At 38.6% G+C, this 12,834-nt stretch overlaps 1 protein-coding gene across 3 annotated transcripts in view; it reads left to right on the top strand.

The window, feature by feature from the left end:
* The window catches only part of CABCOCO1 (ciliary associated calcium binding coiled-coil 1), a 152,226-nt gene that overhangs the window by 81,474 nt on the left and 57,918 nt on the right, over positions 1-12,834 (top strand). The window contains exon 1 of one of the 3 annotated variants that reach the window (XM_071749137.1): positions 8,423-8,681. The exons of the other annotated variants lie outside the window; for them this stretch is intronic. The gene's annotated coding sequence lies outside the window, so the exon portion shown is untranslated. Of the gene's footprint in view, positions 1-8,422; positions 8,682-12,834 lie in introns of those variants that run through there. 3 annotated transcript variants of the gene reach the window in all.

Raw genomic sequence — 12,834 nt, 5'->3', positions numbered from 1 at the left:
TCACCTGTGCAAGCTGATACCAGTTAGTGCACAAATGACCCACCAGCTACAAGAAATTGGTGCTTTTCACAGCTTAATTATTGGCTGCCTCTGGAAGTCCCTGACTCAAGAAAAATGGACTTCAAAAATTAAGTAAATAACTGAAGGAAAACATGGAGCAGCAATGCGAATATCTAGTTTGCAGTTTTTTTATTAACAGCAGACATGTGCGTTGCTTGTTCTTTAGAATCTGTTTGTGCTACTTTAAATTACTTGCTGAGAGCTGCTCAGATCTGGTCTCCGTGTCATTGTTTGTATTGCACAGCAACATGAATCAAGGCTGTCAGGCTTTTGATGTGTATGCCAAGTCAACAGTGCAGTCCTTGTAAGTACTTATAGAAACCCCCTCCACATTTTCTAACAATGAAGACAGAACAGTTTTTGCTCCTTTGCTTGTTTTTATCACTCTGTGGAAGATTCCTTTAAAAGGGACATTTATTTGTCAGCTGGAAAAAATAATCTTGTCAGGTGTTCTTAATTATTGATTTTGAGATTTATGAAGTATGCATTTTGTTTTTCACTTCAGGACATGCTCACAAAAAGCATAAAGTAAGTATCAGAGCTAGCATTGCATTTTAATGTTTTCTGACTCTTGCAGTTATCTTATAAAATCCCTCTACTTGTAAAGAATCAGACACAGCAATAGTCCTCACAGAAATCAGAGGTTTGGACAGGTAGATGTTTACTATATCCCCAAGTACGGTTAAATACAGCTATCCTAATCTTTTTATGGGAGAATATTAAGCTGACACTGTCAGTTTAATTTCAGCAAAGGAATAAATGTCCTGTTGCCCCAGGGGCTCCAGGGAAAGGCATAATTTGGTCATTACGCCGGGGATAATAGTCTCTCTTCTGAATCAGTTTTATGGTCTTAAAATAGGAAAAGAAGCAGCAAACAGAAAATAACATATCAAAAACACCACAAACTTCAATTGGGATTCTCTGTAATGGGCAAAAGCTCTGAGACAAGATAAAACTGTGGTCAAATTCCAGGACTGGAAATTAGGAGGCCTTTGTTTCAGAATCTCATATTGTTACTTTAACAGCTTTCATTAGACCCAAAGGGCTGTTCTGCACTCCCTAAAGTTCAAAGCACTGAATAGCTGATGCCAGCCCACAGTGTTAGACCAAATGACACGTGCAGAGGCTACACAGATTCAGATACCAAAAGGCTTCAATCATAAATATATGAAGGTTTTGGAACTGCACATCTCCACTGTTCTGTGGAAGAGGTGATACGGTCCAGGACAGAAGTCAATGGGTTAGCTGGCTATGCCACATGACCATCCTCTTCCTCACAGGCATCTGTGGAGTCTGAAGAGATGGACCCAAGACCCATTTCAGGGCCATGGGCCCCTTGGTTTCTCTCCCTGTGGTGCTGTCAGTAACAAAATTGGGTAGAGAACATCTGAATCTTGGTTGGCTCTCCTTGCACTCAGTGCCTGAGAATTGACTCTGTTGCTGGTGCTCCCAATCAGCTCCTCTCAAAGGTTCCCCACCATAAACGACTTTTCCATTTTTACAACTAAATTCACTCCCTTTTCTCTATGGGTAACCTGCTACAGCAGGCTATTCTCCTTAAGACAGGTCTTCAGTGGATTTCTCAAATGTATTCTCCTTCATTAGATGCTAGGTATGAACCCTGGCATTACTGCATTTTGATTCTCACCTACAGCCCATGGCTCTTATATTTAGTACCAACCATCAGCAGCCAATTTTTAATCTCTTTCATTACATTTAAAACCAACAAGCAAATAAAAAGCTAAATACATTGCTGCTAAGGACATTTGCTTTAAAACTTCAGCTGTACTCTTCATGAAAAAAAAGAAAGACATCAACTGCACCAACAGCCACCCCCACATTCCCAATCTCATTGAAACAACAACAAAAAACCCTGTGGCTTTATATGATGCAAAGATTTCTCAATTGGATTTGATCCAATTTATTTCCAGTAAGTTTCACAGGAGGGGAAAAAAATAAAACAGCACACGTTGCTCTGTTTAAAGCATAATAATAATAATAATAATAAATAACTAATGGCTTTATTTGCATTTTTCTGTCGGTTATCTATGATTCATACTTACATCTTGGAATACAATACATAGATGATTCATACAGAGAAACAGCCTCTGCATAGGAAATTACACTGTCATTTTAGAGTAACGTTGCTTTCACAAACTAAAACTAAGGCAGGCTGCTAGTAATCACAAATAATTCTCCCCAGAGCTGGAGTACTTGTTTAGAAAACCAACTCCCCTCTGTGTATGCAAAACCAGAGCCTGATCCAGAGCATATGGAGTACAGTTCCTAATTCCCATTAGCTGTGGTGGTCCTGGGAACCTCTCAGGCTCACCACTTCAGTTGACATTTTTTTTAGGAAAAATCATTTAGGACAGCTTGAACTTTGGTGTTTTTGATTGAGCCTCCTTCCAGGGCCCTGTTCTCTCTTTCTTGGAGCTATATTTAGATCTGAAGCCGAGGAGCTAGGTGTCAGGCTTCATACCTGGTACATGCAAACTGTTTACAGAACATAAACTTAGCAATCTTTCAAAATGGCTTCATAAAAACAGCCAGATGTATGTTCCAGGACAAAGTCCCCCTGAAGTGCAGATGCTGATGTGACAGTGGCTGTCCCAAATTTGACAGGAAGCTGAGCAGAGTCTGCCTAAAGAACTGCACCCATTGAAGCACACTGTCTGGGGAGATGGAATTACCACTTTTAATCTAAGACCATTGGTGAAGCCATCTCCTTTGTACATTGTGTCCTCTTAAAATTTCTGAAGGCTCAGACAATAGCCTTGTCCTCTCTTTCTCTTCTGTATGAAATCATCATTCAAGGCAGAAGGAATGAAGTCCCACAGCTTCCTAGCTTATCCAGGATTCTCCGAATATTCCTGAATGATGGGAATGGTAGAGAGAGAAACAATACTGCCAAATGCATTGGAATTCTTTAGCCTTTTAGATAAACACTACCCATATGCATTGCAAAGCTTGCAAGAGTAGGAACTAAGCACACCAAGTTTTGAAATTCTGTACTCAGGAGGCTGATACTCTTCAGGCTGTGATTTCTGAGTCCAAGTAGGACTAAAACACAAATTTTCCCAGTCCTGGAAATGTAAAACTGCACGCCTTTAATCACTGGTATATAGTTTACCTGATAAGCGTTTTTCAGAGCATTAGTAGAACTCACAGAGGAAAAACATACATGCAAACTAGAATGGATGCATGAAAAATCAGTGATTATGTTGTATATGCATCTGAGAATTGTACTTTATTCAAGTCAGGATCTAATCCAGCTCCCATTAAGTCAGTGGGAATTTTGCCAATGAAAACAATAGTAACAGGATCTGGCCAAAATAATTTAATCCACCCTCTTCAGCTGCTGTGCTCACAGCAAGAACGTTGCCATTAAGAAGTTTATATGGACATAAATATTCACTTTAATTTCCTAGAGTTTGTCTACTTGTTTAAAATTGCATTTATGGTTAAAAAAGGAGCAACGCAGTGTATTATGGCTGCATGTTAATCACTGTAGGTTTAGGAATAAATAGAAAACCATCTTAAATATTTTATACAGATTATATTGCAAACTAGAATTAACAATTCACTTTGGAATTGTTTATTTCTTTTTTCTTTCTCCGTTGTTTTATTTTCTTTTTCTGTTGGTTCAGGTATCCAAGCTACTGTGTGAGGGTGACTGCGATAAGTTTGTTGGGTTTGTTTGCATTCTAGAAAATCATCACTGCACATGTTGTATCACTGAATCCCACCTTGCTTCATGCTGCGATTCCATTCCAAGAGGAGGAAAAATTAAAGGTGTATCATACTAAGACTATGGTTTCATCCTCTTTGGAGGATGAAAGACATTAACATGGGAAAGTCTCTGACAGCTGAAGAGGTTTTGAAAACAGTATTTAAAGGTTTACAAAGCCAGAATCTTCAGTGCTGCCTGTTGCCCATGAACTTCATGAAGAGGTCCCTGGACTGGGAATTGCTTGGGTTAGTTCACTGGCTTAGAACTTCCTCAGGGAGGAGAAGATGCCTCATTTGGAGGCCTGCTGGCTTGTCCCCCTGTGCCTGGCATCTGTTCTGAGCTGACTACACTTGAGTAGCTCTGCACCTCTAAGCCCTTTTTTCCCTCCTCTGCAGGATACAACACTGAGTCGTGAGCTGCGTAAACACTGCAGCTGCACTCAGCCCCTGGCAGTGAAGGTGAGCACTGATGTGCTTCAATACAGGCTTCAAGGTTCTCAGGAGTGTGGGGAAGCTGTGGTTTTACTATTGGTTGGATATGGAAGAGAAGAGCTTGGGAATCTGTAGGAGCAGACCCAGAGCAGAAGCAGATGAGTTAGAGGGGCTGTGGCAGCTTTTGCATTAGATGTTCTAAAATTGCCACTGAAAGCATTCAGGATTTGCAATTACTGTCTTTGGTTGGTTTCCATGGCAGCTTGGGAGTGAAAGAGGCAGAAGCAAACCAGACACTGTGCACAGTGGTTGCCTTTTAAGAGTAACCATGTGCCTAATAGTACCTTTCACTTACAGTGCCCATTTCCTGCTCTAACTTTAGTGAGGAGGGTAACTGTATCTTTTGTGCCTTCCCTGCCTCTCTTCCCTTTTTTCTCCTGATGTCCCCACAACCTTTTATTATTATCTTGTCCTTTGTTACTAAAGTTAAAAAGTCACCAAAATTTCAACACTTTTCCCTCCTACCCTCCCTCTCCTCTTTTTCTCCTTTGAGTCTGGCAGCACTTCCTCCTGTTTCTGAATCTCTGAATATCTTTGAGAGTTCAACCAAGGTAAAATGTACCATGCATCCATTTTAACAGCCCTTTATGGCCCACAACATCTAGTGTTCTTGGGTTTATTAGGAAATCTTTTGATTTTCCTATCTTAGTTGTAAGTACCAAGCAAAAGAAAATCTTGGTGAAGCCTGGGCCAGGCAGAGAAGCCAGGAGGCAGCAATGCCACTGAGGTGTGTTCTGTCCTGTACATGCATTTTAATTAACTAATGGTGAAAATGGGGAATTGTGTATCTAGAACCCACCTCCTCACAAGTCAAATTTGAAATTGACTTTTGGATTTGGTCTATGTTTCTTATTCTTGCCAGGGTCTTGGATGTGGTCTTGGTACCCAAATTCTTCTTTCTTCTGTTTCTGCTAGCTTTGGTATTGTGGCTCACTTTTGCTTTCCCCACGTTGTCTAGTCTTGGTTACTGTGACTATCTGTGTACTGCAGTGTAGAGAGATATGTGCATTAGCTATGTAGTTAAAAAAAAAAAAACAACCAACAACAAAAAACCCAACGCATTAATATTGTAACTGCAAAGGCTGTTACCCAAGAGATATTTGGATCATTTCACAGTGGATATCTGAATCCCATTAATGGGTAGTGAAGGTTAGAAAATTCTCATACTCCTAAAAATATCTGAAAGGATTTTATGTGTCTCTCTGCAAAACTGCTTAATTCTGCATTCTGACTATCTTGTTATAAAGTTAAGATTGTATATTAGATTTGGGCTATGAAGAAGAAACAGCAAAATTCAATGGATTGAATTAAAGTCTTGAATAGAAAATTATATGTAAAAACATTCCTGCTGGATATATTGAGTTATGAATTCTGTGAATGAACATTATTTTCTGTTTATATTTAGTGAATTTATTCTAAACAGATTAATTACAAAGCTTACTCTGGAAACAAAACAAGGTCTGCTAACATATAGTTGCTTGAATTTGGGGGGTGAGTTTGGTGGTTTTTTTGATTACCCAACCTACTGAGAGAATCCATGAATCTTTATTATACTACTTAATGGCCTGGAAACACATTACAACAGCATAGTAGCTTATTTATAGCTATATAAAGTTGAATTACTTTTAATGAGACATTTGCATACAATTATTGCAATCACACTGAAACGGAACTGCTACTTCAGCACATTTTTGAGACTTTAACTGAAGAACTCTGAGATTGTCCCCTTGCAGCCATTGGAAAAAGTAAGATTCTTCTGACCTGTTCTCCACGATGTGGTACATGCAGTACCACTGTTTCTGGAAGGAGGGAGTCTGTGTTGTTCCAAATTAAACTGTAACACTGATTCCTCTGAGAAGCCCAATAGGCTCAGTGCAAAATATGAGTAACTAATGTTTTCATGGATGTCAGCTCTCATAGTGTGTCTGTTTTCTATTTCAATTAATATTTTGCATAAATCAGTGTCTCAGTAAAATAAGCAGTACCAGACTGAAAAGAACACAAGGCAACTGTAATTAAGCCACATGTTTAGTAATGTGCTGAACAAACAATGGAAAAAATTACTCTTTGGTTACTAAATCAATTGTAATCAACCCCATTTCACCCACCCATCCACCTCTATGAAGGGATAATACAGCTGTAGATATTAGGAACAAATCCAGAAACTAAATTAATAAAGAAAAATTGGTGGTTCAGCTACACATATTGGCACAAATTTATTACTCCCTACAGCTTTATCTCTATAAACATTTTTTGCTCCCAGAGGGCACTTTAAAATACATACTATTAAAATAAATATAAAGAAATTACTCCACCTTATAATTATAGCATCTTTTAAAGAGGTTCTCAGCCTGTTGCCAAATAGTTTGAAATATGATATATTACTGCTAACAAACTAGATCCAATACTCAAATATAACCTTTGGGCTTATATTGCTTTACCTATATAAAGTGAATAAAGCTTTCAGAATAACTGGTGCCAGTGTGCTGTCAGGCAGCTTTGCAAGCTCAAAGTAGTCACACAAGATAGGAGAATCAGTGTTGCAGTGGCTACCATCAAATGGTATCAGATAACGAGTCAATATGATTCTGCCACTTTGGTGTAAATGCAAGATAGTGCAGGGTCATCACTCATCACACCCTCCCTAATAGTTGTAGCAAATGAAAGGCATTTCCTGCCTACCAGAGGGAGGGGGAAGAGCCAAAGGGGCAGGTTTAACATCTTCTGTAGCCTGAAGCCAAAAATTGCATTCTTGTTAGCTCTATGGAAGGCTTGGCAACTGGTCATGGCTGCTGGCTGCTTTGCTGTGGCTGTCACAAAGGAATTGTGCTGATAAGTAGAAAAGCACAAAAAAAAGTGACTGCTCCATGTCCACGTGTTTGCACCAAGGAGCAATGCAGCACCTTTGACTCAGGAGGAGCAAGTCATTGCTTAAGGCACCGATATTCATGTACCCAAAGCAGCTCTGCTGGGCCTGTCAGGAAGCCAGGGTGAGCAGAACTGCACCACAGACTGAGCCCTGAAGTTAAATAAGGAGAATGTTGTAACATGCAAACACTGGAGGAATACATGCACAAGCTTTTATAATCCGTGCAAACTGCAACACGGGAAAGTCAGCGGAGTTACCCATTACTCTAGATTTGGTTATCTGGCAAATGCAGTATCCATGTGTAGGACGAAGTGTCCGGGAATATATCTTGGGTGGAAAGCATGCAGAAAGCATGATTAATGTTGGAATTTCCTGGAGATGCTTGTCCAAGGAGGGAAAATCCAGATCCTCGTAGCCTATTCCTAAAGAGAATACTTTTCTACTTTTCTTATGCAAGATTCCACTGAACAGATTTCCTGGATAAATGAATGTCAGCTAAATCTTAATTTTTGTGGGTTTCCCACAGAGCAGTGATTATTAAATCCAATAAATACCTCCCATGAATATATACAAAGCTAAAGGAGTAATTCTTACTGTAGGAAAAGAGCTTTACAGCTTTATTTGTGGTTTATAAATATTAATGAAATAATTTTAGTAGATACTTGTGAACTTAGACAGTATCTTGAAAGTGCATGCAATTATTACATAATGAAATCAAGAATATGAGGGAGGTGGAAACAAATCTTCAAAGAGAATTAAAATTTACGTTAAAGGTCCTGATACACAACTTTGGTGATTCTTAAAAATGTCACATTTTTGCCTTGGTGCTTTTGAAGACTTTGCATATCTACTTTTATGTTGAAATCACTTTTTAAAACTCTGATTGTGTGTGGCTTGACCAAAACCACATAAAATGAGTGAGATACATAGTTACGAGCTGGAAAAGAAAGTCCTTATTTTCATTTTCAAGATCCCTTCTGCCACAACCAACCTGTGTGTGGTTTGTTCCAGGTTCTTGACTCCACAAATATACAAATGCTGTCCATCTCACTGCCTTGAGGCACCAGCAGGTTCAGCTTTGAATATTCAGTGAAATTATGTCATAAAATGTGGATGAAGATGAGGCACCAGGCACAGACATCACTGGACCTTGTGATCATATGCAGCTATGTTGTGGTTTTCAACCAAGCTGAAATTCCATCAAGAGCAGCAAGCTTGTGCTCTCCTGTACCTGCTTTGAACACTTGTTGACACTTAACAGCTAGATATGGAAAATATCAAACTTCAGAGAAAGTGTAATAGCATGGAAAAGTTGTCCATGGGCCCCTCTGGCTGTGTTTGCAGATCCTCAGTGTTCTAAAGCAGCTGGAGTAATATTCAGGATCCAGATAATCCTGGCACTGGCATGCAAAGCTTCTCCCTTGGCACAGAAATGTTCTTCTGGGGAGACAGCTGGGTGCAACGATGTAGAAGCTGCTGAACTGAGGAGACAAAGGATACTGATGAGAAGCAGATGGACAAGAGGCAGGTGAGTACCTGATTCTGTACTGTCTAGGTGTTACAGGAAAAGAGTTAATATTAAGACTGCAAGTATTCTCACCAAACCTGAAGTCTTTCTAGAGTCAGCAGAAGACTGCCACTGCTTTCATTACAGCTTTTCTTTATTGTTACAATGGAGAATACTTGAAAAAAGTATTTTGACTGTGTGAAATAAATCCAGGTGAAGCTGTCACTCCAAAGTTACCATATGGCAACTCGTTTGAGGTGTGGGTTCTGTGGATTGGTAGAAGTGGTCACATTTGGTTTGGCATCATCAACTGGCAAGGGGCCAAATGTACTGCTGGCAATGGTTTACTATTACATTTACAAGAGCAATGCCAAGAAGTGCTCACACAACTGAAGGCTGGGAGGCTGAACGGGATGTGAGTCAGACCCTGAGTCAGCTCTCCTCCAATAGCCAAAAGCTGCTTTGGCTTGTTTCACTGCCAGGGCACTTGGGAAGTGCACACTCCTCTGGATGGAGGATGCTGGATTACTGCTGGGGGGATGCTGGAGGAGCCACTACACCTTGTTCCCCAGCACTCTGCCCCTGGGTGGCTGTAAGGCCACTGTGCCACAGCCACAGTTTCTCTTGGCTGTCTCAAGCTGTGCTTCAACACATTTTAAACCCATGTGTTTCATGGTGCTACAAACATTATGGAGTTGAGGGATGCTTGGAGGGGTGTCTGAATTTTCCCCAGCTAGACTGGCAGGCTGAGATGTGGGGTATCAGCACTTCCCAGGAGTGGAAACATTTTCTTACTGAGATCATATAAAGCTCAATGGTCTTCCAGTGTGTTAATATGCATTTTAAGTAGAGAGAATCAAACAGAAGTTGAGGATAAAGAGAACAAATGTTGACTTCATCAAGATTTATAACATCTCAAAACCCAAGAGAAAAATTTGCAGCAATGATCTAGCAGATGAAAATAAGTTGCTTTGCATTACTAATGGGCAGTTTACATTGCAAAGACACTATCTTATAGTACACAATATGCATACATTATATAATGTCCTCCCTCTCTCAAGTGGATAAATAACATTAGCACAAAGCCAAGAAGATTTATAGCAAGAACAAATCTCTTCTCTATTACTCTTTTTCAGACTATGTTTCTGTAAGTATTTCTATTGCTTATGAACCACTTCACTGGCCAAGCTAATTCTAGGATTAACTCCCTTGGCTCCAGTGGAGCACTCCAAAGATGATTTTGTAGCTGTACACTAAAATAGGTCACACACGGAATAAATGGATGCTATAAAACAAAGTACTCGTGCTAATTGGCAATGACATCATCCCATCACCCCAGAGCAAGTGGATTGCTTCTAGCCTCCGTTACAGCTATCTCTGTCAAAAGCCAGTCATTTCTTTCTTTTATTTTTCTGTTGCTTCTATTCTAAAGGAATTTGTTCCTTCAAGACTTTTTTCCTTTCACCTGGAGGCAGATTCTAATTCTGCTTATGGTTTTAGAGTTACTAGAAACAAATATAACTTTGCTTGTTCAGATGGAAGTGTAGCACTGTACTTACACTGCCTGTCACCTTGCCACTGGAGATCTCAAAGCACTTTACCAAAGCTTTTTCATCTTATGCCTCGTAACACACACAAGGTAAATAAGTATTTTTATAGATATTTAATATACAAGAGAAGTTAAAACTGTGTCTTGCTTTGAAAATTCCAATGGGTTTAGGATGGTCCATGTACGGTCACATACCAGTCATTCCTTCTGGTGGAAATCTGACCATTGCTTGGTAGACTGTGCACATCTAAATGGACTTCATATTGTGGGTGAAGGATACATCAGCACACTGACAGTGTATGTATGGTCCTTGATCTGCTGCAACCAGCTGTTATATTTCTTCCCAATTTGTGTTTCACATCACTGAAGAATTATCACATCATCATACAAATGATCCACGCTCTTTTGAATCCAGGAGGGAACCAAATATAAAAGCAAAATGCATAAGCACAATTGCAGAATTTTAAATGGGAGCTGCTGCTAAAAGGCTCATATGAAAACCCTGCTTCATACTGAGGTGAAGAAAACATCTTTATGGTTTTAAAATTTCAGATACTATTTTTCCAGAATGATCAGCAACTTTAATCAAGACTGGAAAAAAAAAAAAAAAGCACTGCAAAGTTCTATTAAATATGCATGTACAGAAGTGTGGAAAGTGTAGGAAATATTGAAATTATGAGACGAGTTTGATTTTCTATTTAATATTTAAATTCAGTGGCACACCCCCTTAATTAACAAAAAGCTAGATTGTGCCTGAACTATTCAAAATGCGTATGGCCTGACACTAAGTACAAACATTTTTGGTATTAAAGGAATAAAATTGTGAAAATGACAAGCAATCAGAAACAAAAGTTACATTACATGCTTAACTATTGTATCTATAGTGGCCACTGCTACTCCTATTATAATACACAAGTGAATTTGAAAGCATTTAGATTTGCTTTTTCAGCTGACAGCCTGCTGCAGGTGCTGCACCATTATAAATAACTATTCAGCTGTTATGCATTATTGTCTAAATCACCATTTTGAACCTGAAATATAATCTGTACAACCCATAGATCAAATCTAAGAAATTGGCTCTTGTTTACAATGTAGTTATTTTAAAGGGAGAAAATACCCAGGAAATCAAACTAGCAAAGAATTTTAATTATGCTACTTGTTCCTAGGAGCTGTATTACAGTTTTACATTCCAACACTGTGTGCGAAGGAAATGAAATACACAACACCTGTTAACAATACATACTCTGATGAATGCTTGGCTAAAAATTGGTTTCTGACTTTATTTTATTTTTTTAATTATATAGGGTGGGGAGAAAGAAGATTGAGTCCATTTTTTATATAACCAGAAAGATACTATCAACTTAGTGTAATGATTTACATTTTGTTAACAGCAGATGACATCATACAGATGTTTTTTTGACTGATACAGAAATAATTATTATTACTTCACCATTATTGTAAGAGTGATACTGGGATTCATGAATAGCAGCAAAAAGTGGAGGTAGGAATGGAAAAATGGTTTCCATTATAATACCCTACTAGTAGGCTCTGATTTTTAGTTATTTTTTGGCATCAGAAATTTACATGTCTGAGTTGTACTTAAATAATGCTTTATTTGGATTCCATTCAATTTCTCTATTTTCAACAAAATAACTTTTCACTGTGGCTATGAGAAAAAAAATTTCCCTTGTACATGTACAAACATCCAGTTACAGCTTATATTGTAAAATGCAGCAGAGGCAGTTAAAAATTAAATAGCCATTTATCAAGAGTAATGTCTTTGTTGGCAGGGGCAACATGGAAAAGGTCGTTATGGAAAAGTAACTATCAAGAAAAGTAACTATCATGTGATAGTGTAAAAGCCAAGAGGTAGGAGAAACATTAGACTGTGCTAGATAGAATCAAGAGATAGAACTTTTAAGTCAGTTTTTTGTAGGAAAGCCTATAAACATTTTTTGAACCTAAATCTAGGTTTAGAGATGGATTTTATTTTCTTCAAAGAGAGTTTAGATATTTACATGAGAGGAAGTAAAGAGGAAGAAATCCCAGTTGAAAGAGCATCCACGATCCTCTATTTTTTGGACGTTAGGTTTTTTTTTTAGTTTTTTTACTGAATTCTAGTTCTAATGGCTAATTTTATAAATAAGAATCTTTTAGCCCTATCATCCTTGCATAGGCTGAACTCCTCTGGATTTTGCTGTAAATTGTTGAGCTTTTGTCATGTTCAGGTGGCAGCAGTGCTGCACTGAGGGAGCCTTGACTAGGGATGACAATGGGTGGGTTCTGATTGAAGTGAAAGGTTGAGGAGAACAACTAGAAATATTATTCATGCAGCATAACAAAGCCATGTGCTGCTGAAGACAAATGCTTTCACTGCAGGGTTCCCAGGGAACAAAGGAAGTCGAGGCCTTTACAAAGTACACAAATGGCAGAAATACTTATATACAACGTCTGACTCACAGATAATGTAAAGAATATGACAAACTTCTTAATCTAATTAATGAACTCTAAATAATGTCCTTTCACATGCTATCACCAGAAGCATGTGAGCTATTTTTTGTGGAGCTATTTTTTCTCCTGTTGCCACAGATTGTTTTGAAAGAATTATGGGAAATGACAACAGTA

Source organism: Heliangelus exortis, chromosome 7 (assembly GCF_036169615.1).
Source record: "Heliangelus exortis chromosome 7, bHelExo1.hap1, whole genome shotgun sequence".
NCBI lineage: Eukaryota > Metazoa > Chordata > Aves > Apodiformes > Trochilidae > Heliangelus > Heliangelus exortis.
Note: the sequence above shows the minus strand (reverse complement) of the source record. Positions and strands in the feature narration are given on the sequence as shown.